This window comes from Macrobrachium nipponense, chromosome 31 (genome assembly GCF_015104395.2).
Source record: "Macrobrachium nipponense isolate FS-2020 chromosome 31, ASM1510439v2, whole genome shotgun sequence".
In the NCBI taxonomy this organism is placed as follows: Eukaryota; Metazoa; Arthropoda; class Malacostraca; order Decapoda; family Palaemonidae; genus Macrobrachium; species Macrobrachium nipponense.
The window spans coordinates 2,086,227-2,110,281 of record NC_061093.1 but is presented as its reverse complement, the minus strand read 5'-3'; the positions used below and the strand labels follow the sequence as shown (position 1 = coordinate 2,110,281).

Sequence of the window (24,055 nt, the reverse complement as noted above, 5' to 3'; positions counted from 1 at the left end):
CGTTAACAAAGAGAACCTATTTGGAAAAAGAGGTTCGATTTTTTCTTGCAAGATTTTGGCATGTCCGTGAGAACCTTCTCGATCAACGATAATAAACTGTTAACGTATGTCTAACATTTCGATTGCAAAAGAGTTTTGTGAGAATCCCTACGGAAAGTCTTCTTCATAGATCTCTTAGCAAGGTAGAAGACGAACAGGCTTCCTGTAGACTGCTTCCTTTTCCTCGAACCAAGAGAGGTAGCAATATACACCATCTTTATTTTATAGAAAGGGGAATAAACTTTAGTTTTTTTTTTTTTTTTTTTCCCTAAATATAAATGCTTTACAGAATTTAAGATAAAGGGCGTCAAAGAAAGAGAGGATAATACTTTATGCCTCATTTTGGCCTTAGAGAGGTTTGGATTCACCAGAGGTCACGTTTCTTCTCCACGGCATTGTTTTGGAAGTTCTTTTCCAAGACAGTCTGAATATTCTATAAGCATCTATTACAAATGGACCTTAACAACCTCTCCACGCTGAGTCAGTCTTCGTGCAGACTGACCAGAAGTGGACATGAATGAGAGGATTTTTCAAGGTGAATGACAATAGTCATAGCCAGGACATAGAATTGCTGCAGATCGTGTTTGATGGAAGAGGAAACTGTCCTCTTCCGATACCTCTGTGAACCACATATAGGTTTTTTTTCTTCCTTTTCAGAGGGAAGAATCAACTTTATATATATCTGCTATCAAAGAGCGCAGTAAAAGGCTATACTCTGTCTATACAAGGAGAATTAGAGATAGCAGAGGATTAAGATCTTCGGGATCTGATACGATACCTCAATACGACAAGAGTAGGATATCATGTACTTCGAATGGGATCTTTTTGTTTTGGCTTCAGATTCGTGTTCCGACAAGATGGAACTGCTCCTCATCAAACTTCTTTGAGAAATTTTATGAGGGAATTCTTTGTTTTCTCTGGCCCTTAACTACCAAGAAGACAAGTGAATTTTTTGTGCATTGGAATCTCGCATCAGATTTAATGGAGACTCGGCAATGGGTTCTTGCAGCATAGTATGTCTGGCAAGAGAACTAAAACCCTCTATTCCTGACTCAACGATTTCAGATAGAAGTTTCGTTGCCTAGGCAGGGTACTTACGTTTTCACCTACATAAGAAGAGATGGTTTAAACGTTTTTGCCTACAAAGTCTTTGGGATGCGATGAGGGCTCGAAATGCTTCCCAGAAGGTATTCAGAGAGATACAGTAAAGAGCTAGAAATCAGGAATCCTCCCAATTTCAGCTCGGAGTCTCCTTCGACTTCCAAGCCCCTTCCCTTCCTTCGGACAAGGATAGGGAAGATTCTGCAGCGAGGAACTTCATCAGCAAGTAAGAAGAGATCTCGTTAGCAACGGAAGGATTCAAGAAGGATCCTCCTCGGAGGAAGACTCTTATCTCTCGTACTGTTAGATGTCCTATCGTCTAATGGATGTAGTTTACTACAATCACCTTCCCTTGCCGGAGAGGCCAGAAGCTCAAAGTGGAAGAATTTCTTCCACCCTTCTCCAATCTCCTGTTAAACCATTGTGGAGTTTCAGGACTTTCGGACAATGTAGCGCCAACCAGGCGCCAAATGCCAAAACAGGCGTAAAAAACGCCAGAGGCAGACAGTTTCAAGGAACACTGTCATTGTCTGACGAAGAGAAAGAGGGGGCCTCCAACCTAGCGCAGATGTGCTGGAGGCAAACAAGTCAGACAGATAAGAGTGTCTGATGTGGGCATCGCCAGACATCCTCGAGACTCTACCAAGCTCGAAGCTCCAGCAAGTGGAGAGGAGTCAGCCAGGGGCCACACGCCAAATAGTGCCAGTCTGGAGCCAGGCGCGAAGCTACTTCCAGGCGCGAGGCGCCAGCCATGAGTCAGGCGAAAAGCGCCTTCCAGGAGCTAAGCGGCCAACCAAGTGTCAGGCAGGCGCGAGGCGCCAGCCAGGCTCGAGGCTCCAACCAGACTTGAGGCGCCAGCCAGGAGCGAGGCGCCAGCCAGGCGCGAGGCACCACCCAGGCACGAGGCGCCACCCAGGCGCGAGGCGCCACCCAGGCGCAAGCCAGGCTCTAGGCTTCATCCAGAAAAGATCCATTTCAAAGGAAGCCCTGGTCTTCTTTGAAATAAGTGTGATTGCTAAAAGCACTTCATGAATGACTTGATGATTCCTTCAAACAGCTGAGAATTAAAAGCGCTTGAAGTGCGAGCTTTTATGAATTCTTGTTCGTTACATAACAATATGTCGTGAAGGACATATTAGCTGTAACTTAAGGGAGATGCAACTCTGTGTTGACTTCCCTTTGCACGAAGGAGGTCAAGTTGACCTACGAGAGATCCTTCTCTCTTGGTTTTACGTGTCTACGGATACGTTGCTGGGATAGGGAGCCGACACTGATCCTTAACTAAGTGAGTTAATTTTTATGTTAACATAGTGTTTTTTTTTCTTCTTCTTTGGTTTGTTTGAAAGGAGTTTGGGGATAGCTCTTTTCAAACTAAGCACAAACCCTCGTGTTAGGATCAGGTGATCGGGATCGGTGTTGTGCTCCTTAATTATGCCCCTAGGCATAGGTGTATTGTCATGTAAGTGGATAAGACCCCATTGACAAATGACCATTAGATTCTGTCGAGTAAGTGGATAAGACCCCATTGACAGATCTACAAGAACTCTTAGCCATAGGTCACATCCTCGCTGAGGCTCTTGAGACGAAGCAGACACCTAGCAATAGCTAGGAAGTCAACCCTTCTTCTAAACACATAGGAACCAAGGTTTTATTTATCTATTACCTACAACGTATGTTGTTTACCTGTCTAATCAGTAATTAGCTGTCTCTTACCCACCGCCAAAGGTGCCAATCAGCTAAGTATATATCTGACAGGGAAGTTGAATGTATGAAAATGATATTGTTATTGTACAATAAAGTTTCATACATACTTACCTGGCAGATATATACGATTGAATGGCCCACCCAGCTCCCCCTCCAGGAGACAGTGGAAGAGAAAAATCTGTCCTTAGAAGGTAATAGTTCCTATTCCTGCCACCCAGCAGCAGGCCGGTAGATCACCTGACCTACCTACCTGTAGCGTGTGCCGCGAAATTCGAATTTCTATCGGGGACGACGGAGTCTATAGCTAAGTATATATCTGCCAGGTAAGTATGTATGAAACTTTATTGTACAATAACAATATCATTTTCTGGCGAAGAATGAAAACCCTTCGAAACCTTGGCCTAGAACCTTCGAGGTAAAAGGACTTTCGTCTCTAGTGGGAACAGAACAAGAAAGGGCTCTTTGCCCAGTTAGAAGCCTTAAGTTCTACTTAGAGAGGAAGAACAAACTGAAGGGGAATAAGGATAGTTTATGGTGCTCAGTTAGAGATCCCAAAAGACAGATCTCAAAAAATGCTCAGGCGTTCTTCATCAAAGATGTAATCAAGGAAGCCCATTTAGCGTGTAAAGAAGAACAACTGGACCTCCTTAGAGTTGAAGCTCACGAGGTAAGAGCAGTCGCTACCTCTTTAGCATTCCACAAGAACTTGTCTATACAGACTCTTGTGGAGTCAACTTTTTGGAGATGCAATTCAGTCTTTGCATCTCATTACTTGAGAGACATTCAAGTGACGTATGATAAATGCTTTACTCTAGGAGCTTACGTATCTGCGGATTCGTTGCTGGGACAGGGAGCTGAACCCAATCCTTTTTAGTTTTATAATGTTAGGGTTTTTAATAGTTTTTGGTGCGTTTATTTGGTCGATTGAAAGAGGGTGCAGGAGTTGACCCCTTTCAAATCGTAGTTCTAACATGTTAGTGTGGTCAGGTGATTGGGATTGGTTGTTATGCTCCTTGTAGTGTCTTAGTTACCTAAAGCTCTATCATGTAAGAGGGTTAGCCCCCGTTGGTATGATACAGGTCAAGGTTCTGCCATGTAAGTGAGTCAGCCCCCATTGGTACGATCCAAGAAAAGGCTCTGCCATGTAAGCGGGTAAGCCCCCATTGGCATGATCCGAAAGGGTTATCAGTCACAGGTCTCATCCTCTCTGAAACTCTGGTGGCAAGCAGACTCATAGACAGTATCAGTGAAGTCTTCTTCCATATCAGGTAGGAACCAAGGTTGTTTTTTAATATACCTACAACGTATGTTGTTTCCCCGTTTTTATATTTATAAATATTTATTATGTAACTGTCTCTTGCCCTCCACCAAGGGTGTCAATCAGCTAAGTATATATCTGCCGGGGAAGTTGCATGTACAAAAATGATATTTCTGGGCTCAGTTCGTGCCGCTGCGCGAAATATCCTTTAATCCATTATTTCTAAGGTAAATGCACTAACACATACCAGAGAATAAATAAAATAAAGAAAAGGTCAGTACTACTGACTCGCTCACCCTCCAAGAGGGTGTCGGTATGAACACTAGGGCGAGTGAGACCACTACCACGAACCACTTACCAATAGAAATCTCCTACTACAAAACCCCCACAAGAGGGGAGCCGACCCACAGAGTGGGCAGCAAGTACTACTACTCCTCCATCCCATGCTGCCGACTGCTGCGCCTCTGGTGGCCATCCTTTTCAGTTAGCGCACTGCGTACACACGTCCCCTTTTTGCTCTGTGTTTTTTGTGCCCCTTACTTGGATTTAACTAATTATGGAGCGTGCAGCCATCGCAGCAGCTAAGTTAAGTAATCTGTTATTGTTGCTATTGGGTTTTTTCCAGCCTTGAGTCAGTATTTGCCGTTTTTTAGGTATAAATACTGGCTCTTGGTCGGAAGCATGGCGGCATTGTTCTGCCTCGTGGCGGGTTCGTTCTTGGTCTTCCATACCTAGAACCTTCCCTTATTACTTTACGCTCTATTGCTAGTTATCTATATTATGTTAGGGGTCCAGCCTACTTGGTTTATGTCATGCATGCATGTCTTCTTTACCTTGCGTAGGCATCTTCCATCCAGACCCTAGCCACAGCTCTTAGTATCGGCCCCGGCTAGCTTTGAGTGGTAGACTTTCTTTCGGGTTAGTCGTACACTCCTGGATTTTTTCTCCTACTGATTTACTTTCTTACTTTATTTTAATGTAATTTTTAGTTATTTTATATATTTTAGGTTAGCCTACGGCGTCTGGCATATTACGTAGCCTAGGTTCCGTATTTCATTGGTCCCCACCAGTTTATTGCTTCCTCTCATCAGTTCGGTTGCTTCTCTATAGCATCTCACTGATTAGTTGGTTGCTTTAACCTAGGCTATGTTTTTTTTCGTTGTATTCTCATGTTACCGCTCCGTGGTCACCATGTGATCGCGAAGCAGCCAGGCGCCCGTCCAGTCACCCTACCCTCCTCCCGCTCTTCCATAGGGCCGGGGGGGGGGGGGGGGGGTAGGGGGTAGGTCTGTCCTCGCTCGCTCCACTAACCCGTGCCTGCCTCCCTCTCTCCTAGGCGGAGGGAGTAAGGGGGGCTGGACAGACCCAGGACTGGACTTGACCGTTCTCTTGCTTCATGGTGCGCTCGGATGACTAAGGGGGGGACTGGCCTTCCCCCCCCCCCCGTCGTTACTCCGTCGCTCCGTTGTTGGCTCGAGTCTGTTTCGCCCTCTCGCTCCTTCCCGGTTTACTGGTGCTTTTTATTTTACCGGAGCTCCGGCATTCACGTGGAAGGTTGCTAGTTCACCCTTGCGTGCGACTTCAGGCGTACAGTTGGTCTTTCCTAACCACCCCGTCTCGCTGATATCGCGACACGAACACCGCCGCGCACCGGAATTATTCCGGTACGTACCAGTGCTTTATGGCTTAAGTGTTTAGTGGTTTAATTTAAACTATCGTAAGTTTAATTTAAGCTAGCCTAAGCCGAATCCCTCCGTTACCTACGTTATCACACCGGACCTCTCGGGGTTCTAGCCTATTCAGCGGTAAGGGAGGGGTTATGCCCAAAATTTTTCGCGCTCCGGCATGCAGCGGAGTTCTTTTAGCCTATTAGCCTGTAAGTGATGTCTTTTACGGTACTCATGTATCTTTTCACTTACAGACCACCAACTGTGAGCATCCAGGATGCAATGCCATGCTCCAGGACCCCTGTGGACATGAAGTCTGCAGGTCCCATGCTCCATGCGCGACTCCGCACGGGAATCTGCAGGTCTGGTTCCACGAAAACCTGCACCATTTGTTACGATCTTGTGAGTCAGCTCTTGGACGGGGTAAGTATTCCCAACTCCGTTCGGTAATCCCAAGGCGAATGTTTTAGTTCTTAAGTTTATTTTAATCTCTTATTTTAAGCTTAAGCTCTTTTTATATGGGATGTTGCATCCCCTATGTCTTTAGACTAAGCCTATTACTTAAGTTTTAATCTTAAGTTTAAACTTAAAACTAATGAATGCCCTCTCTTCCAGGCTCCCGCGTTAGAGTACGCCCTGGCAACCCTGAGGGCTTGGGTCGGCGGTTTCGGTAAGAACGCCGCCAAGGGACAGCCCTACATTCTGGAGAAGAGGTTGGCTGTCCTAATCTTCCCCGGCGGCAAGTCAACGGGTTACGTCGACCCGACAGAGGCAGCCCCGACTATGGCGGCGATTCAACAACAGCTCGCCGCTTCGTTAAAGGAACCAGGCCAAGATATCTCGTCGGACGTCGCGACACTGATCTAAATATAGAGCCCATGGTAGGTGTTGACGACCTGTTGGTCGAGGTAGGTACGTTGGACGCCCAAGGGCTTCCCTTGGGCGCCACTGGGTCTTCTACTCCTGCTAACTCTCCAGCTTCCTTCCAAGGCTTTACAGGAGCTGAGCTCCTTTATACTTCTCCTGACGCTTCAGTAAGACCTAAGGTCAAGGGACAGACGGTTGTAAAAACCCTCAAAAAGATGTCGTCGTCGTCCAAAAAGACTTCGTCGGTGTCAACATCTCGTAAGTCTCCGGCTACAAACCCCGGAGCGGAGAGGTCTAGAGCTTCTGGTTCTAGCTCCAAATCCTCAAAGAGCAGGTCTTCCAAGGAGAGGCCACATACTCCGGCTGAGTCAGCCGTTTCTCTCCCCTCTTGGTACCTGTTCCGAGTTACCCAACCACCTCCGCAGCAGCTCCGGCTTTGGATCCCAATGCTGGACTGTTGCAACACATGGGAAGACTTGGTCGGCTCTCTGAGGAGCAGTATGGAGCAGATGTTCTCCCGGTTGTCCGACAGGATCACGTCCAGGATAACATCATCGCCGAACTTAGCCAGGCTCCTCTAGCTACTCCCCACCTTTCGGCACGGAATAGCTCAGCTCCCACCTCATGACTCTCTGCCTCCGTTCTCTATGAATAACCCCTGGAGGGTGGCGTCATACGCCCCTTTCCAGGACGGTCTTATTTCAATTCCGGAGTGTGGTACTCGAAGGATTGAGGACTTCGAGTTCTACCCGGAGGGTCTACAACCACCGTTCATTGGCTACGCCAGACTCACTGACGCAGCCATGACTAGAGATGACAAAGTCCCTAAGGAGACAGTCCTCTACTCACGTGACCAGGCTCAAAGAGAATGGCTCAGGTGTTTAGAGGACATGGATTGTTCTAACACGAAAATTCAACCTTTCAAGAGTCCCTTCACCATTTTCACAATGGAGGAGGGAACTCCGCTTCCCTTCCTTACCAAAATAGCTACGGTCACTATCCGGCGGCCCAGAAGGGGGAGTCGTTGCCACAGCTAAGGGAAGCAGACCCCACATCTCCTTTGCTCCCTCACTCGGAGAATTGTGGGAAGATTTACCCAACACCTTTTCGGCGGGCAAAACTCAAGCCAGACTGTGCTATGGATCAGTTTGGTGAGAAGCTGCCTAGACTTCCGGACAGCCTCATTCAGGCTGAATTTGAGGCCAAGACTAGGCTAGCCAGGTCCATTAATACCATGGCAATGACAGAAGTGGCAACCATTTCTTACGGCTCTGAGCCACTCTTTAAGCTTCTCACCAAGTCACTGACGCAAACAGTTCAGTCTGACATGTTTGAGTTCGCTACAGCCAGAACTAACTGTCGGAAACATGTCCTCCAGGAAGCAACTATTCGTCATGAGCCGAATAAGTTGCTTTCATCCAACATCTGGGGGGCAGACATCTTCCCTGATGCAATGGTAAAGGAGGGGTCCAGGCGGAACAGCGACAAGGCTTAACCAAAGCCAAACCTTAAGGATCGTTGGGGTCTCACCGCAAAGAGACGCCAAGACCAATCAGCAAGGGGTAAGGCTCAGAGGAAACCCAGACGTTTTCAGCCTTACCAGAAAAAGCAACAACGCTTCGCCCAGGCTGTTTCGACTGTTCCGTTGGTACAGTCAGCCCAACCCTCTACCTCCAAGGCTCAATCACAGCCCATCTACGTGATTTCCCCCCAGCCTCAACCTTCCACCTCTTCGCTGTCTCCCAGCCTTCAACCAAGTGTTCGAAGGCCAGGCCTTTCAGCAGTACGACGCTTCGGGTAGGGGAGGCAGAGGTAAGGGATCCTTTCGTCAGAAATGGATCAGGAAGGTCTCTTAACAGGGGGTAAAAACACTTTCCGGGGAGGCACCGCGGAGGTTACTCAACCCAGCATCAATGAGAACTTGAAGGTAGAAGGGAGGCTGTTTCTCTTCCGGCACCGGTGGGGATTCAGCAAGTGGGCACAAAGTATTGTGTCGAAAGCCTGGGTTGGAGTTGGATTGCGAATCCACCTCCACCAGACCTTTCCTTCAACTTCCATCAAAAGAATTGACGGAGTATGCGGAGGACCTCCTTCAGAAAGGAGCAATAGCGAGAGTCAACAGATTAAAATTTCAAGGGCGCTTATTCAGCGTTCCAAAGAAAGGCTCACAAAAAAGAAGGGTAATCTTAGACTTATCCCGTTTAAACTTGGCCATTCGCTGCGACAAGTTCAAAATGCTCACCATCTCGCAGGTGCGGACCTTACTTCCCCGTGGGGCCGTCACCACCTCTCGATCTTACAGACGCATACTATCATATCCCTATTGCAAGACACTTTCGCCCTTATCTGGGCTTCAAGATAGATCAGGCATTCTCCTTCAAGGTAGTTCCCTTCGGTCTGAACGTGGCACCCAGGGTGTTCACGAAGTTGGCGGAAGTAGTCGTCCAACAACTGAGGTCTCAGGGGATAATGGTAGTAGCGTATCTCGACGATTGGTTGATTTGGGCTCCAACAGTCGAGGAATGTCACAAAGCCACACTGAAAGTAATCCAGTTCCTAGAGTATCTAGGGTTCAAGATAAACAGGACAAAATCAAGACTCACTCCGGAGTCCAACTTTCAGTGGCTGGGCATTCAATGGAATCTATCCTCCCATACTCTGTCGATTCCATCAGCCAAGAGAAAGGAAATAGCGAAGTCAGTAAAGCAATTTCTAGAACACAAATTTGCTTCAAGGAGAAGCCAGGAAAGAATCCTGGGTTCCCTCCAATTTGCCTCAGTGACAAACATCTGATGAAAGCCAAACTGAAAGACCTAACCAGAATCTGGCGCTCACGAGCAAATGTCAGATCCAGGGACAAGTTGTCATCAGTCCCACAGATTCTACGGAATAGTCTACGCCCTTGGGCAAAAGTGAAGAACCTGTCAATATCAGTACCCCTTCAGTTTCCTCCTCCAGGGATTATCATCCACACAGACGCTTCATTAAGCGGCTGGGGAGGATATTCTCAGTTCAAGAAGGTTCAAGGAACCTGGTCACCCCAGTTCCGCCGGCTTCACATAAACGTACTAGAAGCGATGGCAGTGTTCTTGACTCTGAAAAGGTTACGTCCGCCAAAGAACTCCCACATAAAGCTAGTTCTGGACAGCGCAGTGGTAGTCCATTGCGTAAACAGGGGAGGCTCCAAGTAACGACATCTGAATCATGTCATGGTAGCCATCTTCTCCCTGGCGGACAAGTTCAGTTGGCACCTCTCCTCCACCCATATAGCTGGAGTGAGAAACGTCATAGCAGATGCTCTATCCCGCTCAGTTCCTCTGGAGTCGGAATGGTCACTGGACAACAGTTCGTTCCAATGGATTCTCCGGAGGGTTCCAGGTCTACAAGTAGATCTATTCGCATCTCAAGCGAACCACAAACTCCCATGTTATGTGGCCCCCAACCTGGACCCTCTGGCCTATGCCACGGACGCCCTGTCCATAGATTGGAACAACTGGGAGAAGATTTATGTCTTTCCTCCAGTGAATCTTCTCCTGAAGGTACTGAACAAACTCAGAACGTTCAAGGGTCAAGTAGCTCTAGTAGCCCCAGACTGGCCGAAGAGCAATTGGTACCCTCTGATTCTGGAACTGGGCGTCTTCGTCCTCTTTGAATTCCCAAATCCCAGGCTCTCCCAGTCAGTACAAACGAAGACTGTGTTCGCTTCTCAGGAATTCTCAAAACCCTAACTTTATGGACTTCATGAAGTTTGCGGCTAAAAAAGATGCAGATATTGATCCACGAAATATTCTTTTCTTGGAATCTGATAAAAGAGATTCAACTTTGAGACAGTATGATGCTGCAGTCAAAAAGTTGGCAACCTTCCTGAGAGAATCAGATATTAGAATCATGACAATCAATTCAGCTATATCCTTTTTCAGATCTTTATTTGAAAAAGGCTTAGCAGCTAGCACTATTACGACAAACAAGTCAGCCTTGAAGAAGATTTTTCAACTCGGGTTCAACATAGACTTGACAGACTCTTACTTCTCGTCTATTCCCAAGGCTTGTGCTAGACTTAGACCTTCAGTGAGGCCTACGTCAGTATCGTGGTTCTTGAATGATGTTCTAAAGCTGGCTTCAGAAACAGACAATACGACATGTTCATTTATAATGCTCTTAAGAAAAACTCTATTTTTATTAAGCTTGGCTTCAGGAGCTAGAATTTCAGAACTGTCGGCGTTATCCAGAGATCCGAATCATATAGAATTTCTTCCCACAGGGGAAGTTCTACTTTCTCCGGAACGTAGTTTTTTAGCAAAGAATGAGGATCCTTTGATGAGGTGGGAACTGTGGAAGGTTATACCCCTTCCACAAGATGTTTCTCTTTGTCCAGTATCGACCTTACGAGCCTTTCTGTCCAGGACATCCTCATCCTCGTCGGGTCCTCTCTTTAAGAGAGAAAAAGGTGGTTCTTTATCTATTAAAGGTATTAGGCAACAGATCCTGTACTTTATTAAGCAAGAACCAAACCCTGATTCCTTCCTAAAGCTCATGATGTCAGGGCAGTTGCCACCTCAATTAACTATTTCCAACACATGAATTTTGATGACTTAAAAAAGTATACTGGATGGAAATCGCCGACAGTATTTAAGCGTCATTACTTAAAGTCCTTGGAAGCTCTGAAATTTTCAGCAGTTGCGGCGGGTAACATAGTTTCCCCCGACTCTGCTTAATCTTAAGTTGAAGATCCAGTTCTCCTTTCTACCTATCTCATTCAACAGTTTGTCTATGCCTACCATGTTCATCTACGTCTACCTTGAGTCTTAGCTGCTCTTGTGATGCTACAGTGGGTGTCCCTTATTTTTTTGCTAGGGTCACCCACAATTGTTTGTATATTCTGATCTCTATGATGTAGTCCCCTTATTTTTATGCTAGGGTGACACATCTACATTTGCAATGGTTACGGGTTTTGTATACTAAGTCATATACATTTGTTTATTATATTATTTTCTAAGTTTGTTCAAATTCAGTTTATTATTATAATTGCTTTATTTACTTTGTACATATTACTATACACAAATGTTAAGATCAACATATATTCCATGTAAGCCCTGTACATATATGTTAACCTTAAGTTAATTTTAAGGAATATTTTCTAACTTGTATAATTGTATATTTCTTGGCAATTATATTTCTTTATTTTATTTTAAGTTTTATTGAGACCTTATTTATTTATTTATTTTCTTTACAATCTTGTGCTAATTCTCTGGTACGATTTCGCGCAGCGACACGAACTGAGCCCAGAAAAGGGATTTTGACGTAAGGAAAAATCTATTTCTGGGCGATTGGTTCGTGTTGCCCAGCGAAATCCCACCCTACCCATCCCTGCGCTCAAGATTGTCTGCTAACTTCAGGATGGCCACCAGAGGCGCAGCAGTCGGCAGCATGGGATGGAGTAGTAGTAGTTGCTGCCCACTCTGTGGGTCGGCTCCCCTCTTGTGGGGGTTTTGTAGTAGGAGATTTCTATTGGTAAGTGGTTCGTGGTAGTGGTCTCACTCACCCTAGTGTTCATACCGATACCCTCTTGGAGGGTGAGCGAGTCAGTAGTACTGACCTTTTCTTTATTTTATTTATTCTCTGGTATGTGTTAGTGCATTTACCTTAGAAATAATGGATTAAAGGATATTTCGCTGGGCGACACGAACCAATCGCCCAGAAATAGATTTTTCCTTACGTCAAAATCCCTTTGTTAGTATACAATAAAGTTTTGTACATACTTACCCGGCAGATATATACGATTAATGGCCCGCCCAGCCTCCCCTCAGGAGACAGGTGGAAGAGAAAAATCTGATTAGAAAACGGGAATGGTTCCTAGTCCCACCACCCAGCGGCGGGAGTGGGCTGGTCACCTGACCTATCTGTCGCATGTGCCGCGAGTTTTGAATTCTGTCGGGACGTCAGAGACTATAGCTAAGTATATATCTGCCGGGTAAGTATGTACAAAACTTTATTGTATACTAACAATATCATTTTTTGAATTTGGATTGGCTTTTCTGTGTACATGATGTCAGGATCAAGTACAGGGAGTTTCAGAGTGTGTGTGAGGAGTGAATGTAAGGTGAGGCTTCTTAAACCTTCAGTTGATCCTCACACAGTTTGTATGGAATGCAGGGGACATGTTTGTTTGGTTGATGATCGGTGCAATGAATGCAAGGATTTGACCGATGATGGATGGAAGATGTATGAGACCTATTGGCGTAAATTGGAGCGTGATAGAGTCAGGAGGGCTTCCTCCAGGAGCAGTTCTACAAAAGGTAAGGAATGTAACATTTCTCCTCCTCTAACACCGGTAGATTTTGTTTCACTTAAACCTGTGATGTTGCCTCCGGGCCCTGTTTCTGTGTCTGGAGAAGGTAATGCCCTTTCTCTGATTCTCGAGTCTCTGCGCACTCTTGAATCTAAAGTGTTGGCCTTGGAAACTGGCCCTGTGAAAGTTTGTGATTGTGCCCCTAGTGTTGTGGAGGGGGCGTCAGATCGGCCCCATAATGCCTCTAGGCTGAGACCTCTATCGGACTCCCAGGACTCAGGGAGAGGGTATGTCGAAAGCCGCAAGAGGGTTATGGGGGCTCCCCACCGATCTGGCGTCCCTTCGGCAGGCCTTGTTGCAAAGTCCCAGGCTGTCAAGGAGTGCACACGGGCGCGCATCCTTAAAGACTGTTTTTCGTCCTCCGAAGCGTCCTCCCCGCACAAGGGGTGGAGCGCTCGGAGAGACTCTCGTCCGCTGAAAAGGACGTTTCGTGTTGAGGACGCTTCACGTCCTACATCGCCGCTTTCTTCGGAGGACGCTTATGACGCTTTTCCTCCTCAGAAGAGAGGTAAAATCTCTTCCGACGAGGACGCTGGGTTGCGCGTACAGGCGCGTATCCCTGAGAAGCAGGTAGCTGTACCTGTGAGAAGGAAGGAGGCGTCCCCTCGCCCCTCGCCTTCTCGCAGGTTCAGTCCTGCCCCTTCTAGTTCGTCACCTACGAAGAATATTCTTTTGTCCCTTCAGGACCAGATTTCTACCCTTATGGCTCAGAGGACTCCCCCAGCAGCAGTCGAGCCTAAGTGGAGAAAGGACGTCAGGCTGCCCGTCAAGAGGACTAAGCAGTCTCCTTCTCTCTCTCCTCGTTCGTCTCTTTCCCCGCCTTCGGATCATCGCTGATCTCGTTCTGATATAGCTTGCGCTCAGCAGGACGCTTTTCACTTTTGTCAGGACGCTTTCTACGTGAAGCAGGACGCTTTTGAGGACGCTCGGCAGGACGCTTTCCGTTCTAAGCAGGACGCTTTTCGAACAAGGCAGGACGCTTTCGAGGACGCTCAGCAGGACGCTTTTCACGAGAAGCGGGAGGCCTCTCGTCAGGACGCTCGTGTGGACGCTCGGAGAGATGTGTCTCCCCATAAGGAGTTTCTTAGAAGTAGTGCTATCAAGAAGCATAAGACATCTTCAGTTAGAAGTAAGGCAGTCTCCGTCGTTTCACAGGACGCTCGACGCACCCAAGACGTTCTTCCTTCTGCAAGTGTTAAGGATCATCGTAAGGACGAGTCCGTGCCTGAAGCGTCAACTTCTAAGCAGCGGAAGTCTTTGTTTAAGCCTAGACCTGCTGGACGTACGCCCTCTCCGGATGGACGATCACCGGTTCCTCTTAGAGAAGAAGGGGAACATAGTAGTCCAGCGAGCTCAGTGGAAGAGGAACCTCCTTTGGTTTCTTCTATCTCGGACTATAAGGTTCTTGTGCGGCTGTTACGTTCGTCCTTCGGGGACAAGTTTCAGCTGGCAGCTCCTAGATCTCCTCCCTCGCAACTTTCGTCTTCCAAGTCATTCAAGACACCGGAGTTTGTTGAAATGAAGACTTCTCTTTCAACCAAGAGGGCTTTCAAGAAGCTCCAGGACTTCATGACTCGAAGGAAGGATCAGGGCAAGACGACTTTCGCCCTTCCTCCCTCTAGACTCGCCGGGAAAGGAGGCGTTTGGTATGAGACCAAGGAAGACGTGGGTGTGAAGGTTCCTTCGTCTGCACTTGGGGACTTCTCCAGCTTAGTGGACGCCCAGAGGAGGTCCCTCTTATCAGCTGCAAAGGTGTCCTGGACTCCTACGGAGACGGACCACCACTTGAAAGGACTGCTACGCACGTTGGGAGTCTTCAACTTCTTGGACTGGTGCTTGGGAGTTCTGGACCTTCAATCTAGAAGCCCTGACTCTCTCAGTCTGGGGGAGCTGTCCAGTGTGTTGTCATGTATATGGACAAGGCTGTCAGGGACGGTTCGGAAGAGCTAGTTTCGCACTTTGGAACAGCTTTCCTTAAGAAAAGAGCTCTTCTTTGTAATTTCACCGCAAAGTCGGTTACTCCCGCTCAGAAAGCGGAATTGCTCTTTTCTCCTCTTTCGGACCATCTCTTCCCCCAGACGATGGATGGTAAAAAGATCTAGCGACTAGTTTGGCAGGAGAAGGCGACCCGGCCGGACCTTTTAGCAACAGTCCTTGAGGCGTCCAGCAGTTTCCTTCTACATCATCGTTTGTGAGACCTCCGAAGAAAGTTAAACCCTTTCGCGGAGCTCCTCCCTCAAGAGCAGCTCCTCGAGGGAGAGGACTTTCAAGAGGAAGAGCTTCCTTTAAACCTAAGTCAACCAAATGAAGAACATGTCCTTCAGACGCCAGTCGGGGCCAGACTGAAGTTTTTTGCGGATGCATGGAGACAGAGAGGGGCGGACCCTTGGACTCTCAAGATCGTAGAACAAGGGTACAAGATCCCCTTTTTGCATCCTCCTCCTCTAACATCAACTCCCAGAGACCTTTCCCCGTCTTATCAGGGAGAGAAGAAACGCATCCTTTTCGATCTTTTAGATCAGATGATCGAAAAAAGAGCGGTGGAGCAAGTCGTGGACCTGGGGTCACCAGGCTTCTACAACAAGATTTTCCTGGTACCGAAGCAGTCGTCGGGTTGGCGCCCAGTCCTGGATGTAAGCAGGCTCAATCTTTTTGTAGAAAAAAGCAAGTTCAAGATGGAGACGTCTCAGTCAGTGCTAGGAGCCTTGAGACCTGGCGACTGGATGGTGTCCCTAGACCTGCAAGACGCGTACTTTCACGTCCCCGTCCACCATCTTTCAAGGAAGTACCTGAGATTCGTCTTAGGAAACAGAGTATGGCAATTCAGAGCCCTTTGTTTCGGTCTTCAGCTCGGCCCCGATGGTCTTTACCGTAATAATGAAGAATGTAGCGAGGTGGTTACATTCTTCAGGGATCAGAATAACCCTATACCTCGACGATTGGTTGATCAGAGCGTCGTCGAAAGGAAAATGTCTGAAGGACCTTCAGTCAACTTTAGCCTTAGCAAAGTCCCTGGGACTTTTAGTCAACTCCGAAAAGTCACATCTGACCCCGACACAGTCCATCGTGTATCTGGGGATTCAGATGGATTCAGTGGCTTTTCGGGCGTTTCCGTCCCAGGAACGTCAGCGTCTAGGCTTAGAGAAAGTCTCAGCCTTCCTAGGGAGAGAAACTTGCTCGGCGAGGGAATGGATGAGTCTGCTGGGCACCATTTCCTCGCTGGAAAAGTTTGTCTCCTTGGGAAGACTGCACCTCAGGCCTCTTCAATTTTTCCTAGAGGAAGAATGGAAAGCCAAGGAGGATCTGAATGCGATCTTGAAGATCTCAAATACAGTAAAAAGCCACTTAAGATGGTGGCTCGACCCTCAGAAGTTGCAAGAGGGCTTATCCCTAAATCTTCTGAGCCCCGACCTAGTGTTGTTTTCAGACGCTTCCATTTCCGGTTGGGGAGCAACACTAGGAGGGGAGGAAGTGTCAGGCTCCTGGAGAGGGGAACAGGTAGCCTGGCACATCAATGTGAAAGAACTAGCAGCGATCTTCCTGTCACTGCAGTTCTTCGAAGACAAAGTGACAGGCAAGGTCATCCAAGTCAACTCGGAATGCACCACAGCCCTTGCATATCTGAAGAATCAGGGAGGAACTCACTCCCGATCCCTTTTTCACCTGGCAAGGGAAGTTCTGCTATGGGCAGATGTGAAACAGATCAAGATTCTGACGAGATTCGTCGCAGGGGTACAGAACGTCAGAGTGGACCTTCTCAGTCGACAAGATCAAATCCTGCCAACAGAGTGGACCTTACACCAAGAAGTGTGTCAGCAACTATGGAAGTTGTGGGGACATCCTCTAGTCGACCTGTTCGCGACGTCGAGGACGAAGAGGCTTCCTCTGTATTGCTCCCCGGTCCTGGATCCAGGAGCAATTGCGGTGGATGCATTGCTCTGGAGTTGGACAGGCCTAGACCTTTACGCTTTTCCTCCATTCAAGATCATGGGGGAAGTCATGAGGAAGTTCGCAGCTTCAGAAGGGACAAGGTTGACCCTGATCGCCCCGATGTGGCCAGCAAGAGAATGGTTCACAGAGGTCATGACATTCCTTGTGGACTTCCCAAGGACGTTGCCCTGGAGGAGAGATCTACTCAAACAGCCTCACTTCGAAAGGTATCACCAAAACCTCTCCGCTCTGGATCTGACTGCGTTCAGACTATCGAAAAGTTGGCCAGAGCGAGAGGTTTTTCGAAAGCAGCTGTGAGAGCAATCGCTAATGCTAGAAGAGTCTCTTCAAGAGCTGTTTACCAATCAAAGTGGGCCTCCGTCAGGGCATGGTGCAGAAAGGAAGGAATTTCCTCTTCCACGACCTCTGTGAACCAGATAGCCGATTTTTTGCTTTTCCTACGAAATGTGCAAAAATTGGCAGTCCCGACCATTAAGGGATATAAAAGTATGTTGTCGGCCGTTTTTCGACACAAGAGGACTGGACCTCTCTGACAACAAGGATCTCCACGACCTCTTGAGATCATTTGAAACCACCAAGATTCCACAAGCGAGACCGCCTTCTTGGAACCTCGATGTGGTTCTTAAACATTTAATGTCAAGTCCTTTTGAGCCTCTCCACGAAGCGTCTCTACGGAACTTGACGAAGAAAGCGCTTTTTCTAACTTCTCTGGCGACGGCGAAGAGAGTTAGTGAAATCCAAGCGTTCAGTAGCCAAGTGGGCTTCAAGGGGGACAGCGCTGTCTGCTCGTTGAGTCCAACTTTCTTGGCTAAGAATGAGAACCCGTCTAACCCCTGGCCCAAGAGCTTTGAGATCAAAGGTATGTCGAGTCTCGTGGGTCAAGAACCAGAGAGAGCCCTGTGCCCTGTCAGGGCTCTCAAGTTCTATATTCACAGAACTAAAGAGGTAAGAGGTCCCTCAGGTAATCTCTGGTGCTCGGTGAAAAGACCAGAATTGCCTTTGTCAAAGAATGCTGTGGCTTTCTTTCTGAGGGACGTCATTAAAGAGGCTCATTCATCTTGCCAGAAGACTGATTTGAGCCTCTTACAAGTGAAAACTCACGAAGTCAGAGCCGTAGCTACCTCTCTTGCCTTCCAAAGGAATATGTCTATCAAGGATATCCTTGATAGCACCTTTTGGAGGAGCAATTCCGTATTCGCCTCACATTACCTTCGGGATGTGAGAACAATTTACGAGAACTGTAGTTCTTTGGGGCCATACATTTCTGCGGACACAGTTTTGGGGGCTGAAGGTAGCTCTCTCCCTATCCCTTAGCTTAGAATAGGTTAGTTTTATTGTTGTGTTTTTGGTTGATGGTGAGATCTTCTGTGAAAATCTCCCATTCTTTAGATTAACTGTCAGGGGTTTTTTGGTAGTTGGTCAGGTGGTGGTCAGTTGCTTCGTAGCCCTCATATGTTTGGCTCGATGGTCTTGTCACGTTGAGGTCACGTCCCCGTTGACAGAGCATCCAGAGTGCACCAGCACTACAGGTCTCCAGCTGGCTGGCAACTCTGATTAAAGCAGAAGCAGGCTTAAGTGACAGTAATCACAGAGTCTACTTTGCTAACAGGTAAGGAACCAAGATGTACATCATCTACTTAATTTAAGTTTCCTAAAAATCCTATTCTGTCTCTTCCCACCATCCGAAGGTGGGATTCAGCTATATATATATCTGACAGGTAAGTTTCATGAACAAAATGTTATTGTTATAATACAATTAAGTTTGTTCATACTTACCTGGCAGATATATATAATTAAGAGTGCCCACCCTCCTCCCCTCAGGAGACAGTGGCATGGATAAAATATGAATAGAAAATGGGAATGGTTCCTGATATCCGCCTCCCAGCGGCGGGAATGGGTACTACCACCTGGCCGCCCACTATGTGTGCCGCGAGTTTTGAAATTCTGTCGGACGTCAGAAAATACAGCTATATATATATATCTGCCAGGTAAGTATGAACAAACTTAATTGTATTATAACAATAACATATTTTCTCCTTTATTTGAGGGAGAAATGCAATCTGGCTGTTACCACAATAAAGGGATATAAAAGCATGCTCTACTCTGTTTTTAGACATAGAGGCCTTAATATCTCGGAGGACAAGGATCTGCATGACTTGTTAAGGTCCTTTGAAACCTCGAAGTCCAAGACTATAAGACCACCTAGTTGGAACCTGGATGTGGTTCTTAGATATTTAATGTCCGAGAAATTCGAACCTCCTCAAAATTCCTCATTCAGAGACTTGACTAGAAAGTCTCTCTTTCTCTTTGCACTAGCCTCTGCTAAGAGAGTTAGTGAACTTCAGGCTTTAGAAGGAACTGTGGGCTTTAAGGAAGATTCTGCAGTATGCTCCTTTAATCCCCTGTTCCTAGCAAAGAACGAAAATCCTTCTAAACCATGGCCAAGGACTTTTGAGATTAAGGGACTGTCCTCTTTAGTAGGGAGAGACTTAGAGAGGACATTGTGCCCAGTCAGGATCCTCAAGTTCTACCTAGAGAGGAAGAAGCTACTTGGTGGAAATGTGGATAGCCTTTGGTGTTCCGTAAGAAATCCTAAGAGGATGATTTCTAAGAATGCTCAAGCGTATTTTATTAAAGACGTTATCAAAGAAGCGCATGCTTCCTGTGAAGAGGAACATTTAAGGCTTCTAAGAGTCAAAGCACATGAGGTCAGAGCTGTAGCTACCTCTTTAGCGTATCATAGGAATATGTCGATACAGACTCTTGTCGAATCCACCTATTGGAGGTGCAATTCGGTTTTTGCATCAAATTACTTAAGAGACGTGCGAGTCACTTATGATAAGTGCTTCTCTCTCGGACCGTTCGTGTCTGCGGATTCGTTGCTGGGGCAAGGAGCTGAACCTAATCCTTTATAGTTAGTTAAGTTAGTAATTTTAAACGTTTTTTGGTGTTGTGTTTTATGGTCGATTGGAAGGGGTTTTGGGAATGCTTTCAAATCATAGTGTTAACAAATGTAGTGTGGTCAGGTGGTCGGGATTGGTTTTTTGTGCTCCTTGTTAGTGGTTTGGACCTAGGCTCTGTCATGTAAGAGGGTTAGTCCCCGTTGATATGACAAAGGTGAAGGCTCTACCATGTAAGTGGGTCAGCCCCCATTGGTATGATCCAAGACAAGGCTCTGTCAAGTAAGCGGGCTCGCCCCCATTGACACGATCCAGAAGAGCTATCAGTGTCAGGTTTCATCCCCACTGAAACTCTTGAGGCAAGCAGACTCATAGACAGTAATCATGAAGTCTTCTGCCCAATAAGGTAGGAACCAAGGTTTTAAATAAGTTTATATATATGACATACAACAGATGTTGTTTCCCTGTTTTTATTGTTGTTTATATTGAGTAACTATCTCTTACCCGCCACCAAGGGTGTCAATCAGCTAAGTATATATTTGCCGGGGAAGTTGCATGTACAAAAATGATATTGTTAGTATACAATAAAGTTTTGTACATACTTACCCGGCAGATATATACGATGAATGGCCCACCCAACCTCCCCTCAGGAGATAGGTGTAAGAGAAAATCTGTTCGGAAAACGGGAATGGTTACTATTCCCGCCACCCAGCGGCGGGAGAGGGTGATCACCTGTAGCGTGTGCCGCGAGTTTTGAATTCTGTCGGGACGTCAGAGACATAAGCTAAGTATATATCTGCCGGGTAAGTATGTACAAAACTTTATTGTATATACTAACAATATCATGTTATGATACAATAAAGTTTTATACATACTTACCTGCAGATATATACGATTAATGGCCCACCCAGCCTCCCCGCAGGAGACAGGTGGTAGAGAGAAAGAATCTGATAGAAAACGGGAATGGTTCCTATTCCTGCCACCCAGCGGCAGGACGGTAGATCACCTGACCTACCTGTAGCGTGTGGCGCGAAATTTGAATTTCTGTCGGGACGACGGAGTCTTAAGCTAAGTACTACATATCTGCAGGTAAGTATGTATAAAACTTTATTGTATCATAACAATATCATTTTTCTGTGCCGAGATGCACTCATTTCTGGTTATAGGCACTAACAATAGAATATTGGTGCAATTACATACCTAGCAAAGGTGCCATCAACTATACTTTTTTTTTTCTTTTTTCTCCATCTGTCCATCTGCCTGTGGTGTTTCCATATGGTAACACTGTGTCCCGGGCTCTAGATAGTTACATTCAACAATAATAATAACATCCTATTTCGAATATTAACTATGTAATTCGCATACAGTAAATTATTAAAACACTTTTCAGTTGCAAATGAACACCCAGATATCCTTTTATTTACCTAACACTTACACATAGCGTAACTATCTAAACCCCGGAACGCAGTGTTACCATACGCAAACACCACAGGCTGGTGGACAGATGGAAAAAAGAGTATAGTCATCAGCACCAACGAGCTCTGAAAGTCACCAATTTTCAGTAACTCCTGTATATATGAAACTTAATTTTATTATGAAAATATCATTTTCAGTGATTGCTAACTTTCTAAGACAAACCATTCCCTCTATTTTTCAGTTCATCACTTCAGTGAAATGAGTCAACTGGTCGAACTTCCAGTTCCATGAAAAAATATGATATTTGGTCAACGTGATATGAATTCACACAGGTAATTTTTTTTTTTTTTATCTTCCTAGCCTCATTTTCTACCCAATTTCAGTGAGTGTTCATAGCACGATAAGAATTAATTGATTAGAGCAATAAAATTAATCAAAGGAAGCAATCATGATGTAAATGTTTACTTACTGAATATAGATTCTGCATATGTAGGACTTGTTACCAATTGTGAAGTTTCCAGTCTTTTTTTTTTTTTTATTGTATTTCTTCTTGTCCTGTCTATATAAGATTATGTACTCTCCTGTTCCTTTAGAAATATCTAGTGCAATAGTCTGGCACTTGTCGGTTCACAAAAACTTGAAGAGCTTGTATTTAGGTAAAGCAGTCTGCGATAGAAATGAGTGATTTCCATTTTAACTGGTTGCATAAGATATGCCAATTTGTTGAACTTAGCCCCCTCAACTTGTGACCACCTTGATGTGGTTTGGGGGCTCTTGAACCCCAAGAATTTGTTCCTGGGTCCAAACCCAAGAGTCCCATATAGTACTATCATTACATTAATAGTTATTTGGATTAATTTTTGTGGAATTTTACACTTGCTAAATTTTATTGGACCTAATAATTAGAAAAAGATATCATAGTGGGAACTGTGGTAGGACCAATCAACTGCCCCATAATGTTTGGACCTGAGAAATATCAGGCAGAAGTATTGTGCAGGGCTGGACCACTGATTCCAGTGGAAATCTGGTTCTAGGGATAGGACTCTTGTCATTCTTCTGGTTTGCCCATAAATGTGATTAGGGTGGGGATGATTGTACCCTTGTAATACTCTCAGTCCGACAATTGGGTTTGGGTTGCATTTGGGCTGCTTTAATCATGTTGTGCCATCCTCTATGGGGTAGGGTAGGGCCACAGACATTTGGGAGTCGGTTCTCACTTGTGCCCTTGGGGGAGGAATAAACTCCATGAAAGGCTTTTGATATCTTTTTAAGGTTCTCAGGTTTATACGTATATTCATTTATTTGTTCCGATACGTATACAAACCCTTGATCCTTTAGCAATAGGAGGTAACTTAGCGGCAGCTGAACCGGTCGTAAGCTTCGAACAAGGGGGTTCGGTAGTTAACTACTTGTCTGGCAGTTGGCGGTGAGCGCGAGAGGAGTCGCTGGTGGATGTACGTATTGCTTCACCTCTCTGCCTGCTGTTTTGTCGTATGCTTGGTTTGCTTTATATCTTGAAGATATTTTGCCTTTTTCTCTTATGTGGTGTGGTTGTGGAAAACAAACGTGAGTACTTGGTTGTGTTTTGTATTTTCATACTGTGTTATTGTTGGAATTAGGGATTCCCGAGAACCGAAAGACCCCCTTGCCCCCCATCAACCGCAGACTGTGCCCTGGTGTGGAGGGCCGTAAGTGTGGGGCCTTTCGGTCCATTATTGAGGTAGACCCTCATGAATTGTGCACTCGGTGCCGAGGGCACGTATGCTCTCGCGCCGAGCCCTGTGATCTTTGTATTGTTTGGTCGGAGGAGCAGTGGGAGCGCTATGAAGGGAGGAAGAAACCGCGTAAGCCGGCCAGGGAGTCATCGGAAGGTTCGCTTGTTACTCCCTTGGTTTCGTACATGTCTTCTTCCTTTCTCCCTCCATTTCAGCTCCCGCGTATGGCTCCTTTCCCTTCGGGGGGGGGCGCTGGTATCTCACTCCTTCTCCTCCCTCGATCAGTCGAGTGTGGAGGAGGGGGCGAGGTACCCCAATGTGCAGTTGTATTCGGGGTCATCCATTCGCTCGGGGTGGGAACTGTTCCCCCCTGGGCGAGGGGAAACCCCTCCCCCATTAACCCAACTCCCTTTCCTTCCTCAGATTTGCTGCCACGGGGGACGATCTCGGCCGGGTCTGGTACTCGCTTGGGCTCCAGGGGACACCGAGTGTTCAGGGGCTGCTCAGTTTTCTTTTGAGAGGGACCAGGCCAGTAACTCATGGCCCAATCACGACGGTATCCACGACAGGCTACGCTGCTCCCCCGCCTCTGGTCTATACCTAACACGTGGCAATGGTTACCCCGACAGCTGTTGTTCAGGCGCCGCTGCAGGATGTTAAGAGGATGATCGTGACGCCGTTGCCTGGTTTTGCCGCTCTTGCTCCAGCCCCTGACTTCCGGTGTCCCAAGAGCTCTCCCTTAGATGTGCCGCCGGTCCAGAGGATGCCGCTGGTTCCAGCCCCGCCTCCTGTTCCTGTGATCGCCGCTCCAGTACCAGTTCCTGCCACTGTCGTTCCTTCCCGTGGTGTTGCTGCCCCCACCCCAGGTCCTTCTGGACAGGTGCAGCCGGGCCCTGTTGCTTTGGCAACTGCCCCGGCTTCGTCCTAGATGGAAGACCTGACGGTGGTCCTGAGGAAGCTGACGAAGAAGAAGAAGAAGAAGAGGAAGGTGTCGTTGTCGTCTTCTTCGTCGTCTTCTTCGTCGTCATCTGCTGCCGCCGCTTCCCCTTCGACTTCTAAGGCCCCAGGGATGGGGCGCACACCTGGAG

General features: G+C 46.7%; 1 long non-coding RNA gene across 1 annotated transcript in view; it reads left to right on the top strand.

The window, feature by feature from the left end:
* Positions 1-24,055, top strand: part of LOC135206606 (uncharacterized) — a 281,540-nt gene that overhangs the window by 24,738 nt on the left and 232,747 nt on the right. Inside the window, exon 2 of the long non-coding RNA XR_010312798.1 lies at positions 21,494-21,584. This is a non-coding gene — a long non-coding RNA (uncharacterized LOC135206606). The remainder of the gene's footprint in view (positions 1-21,493; positions 21,585-24,055) is intronic.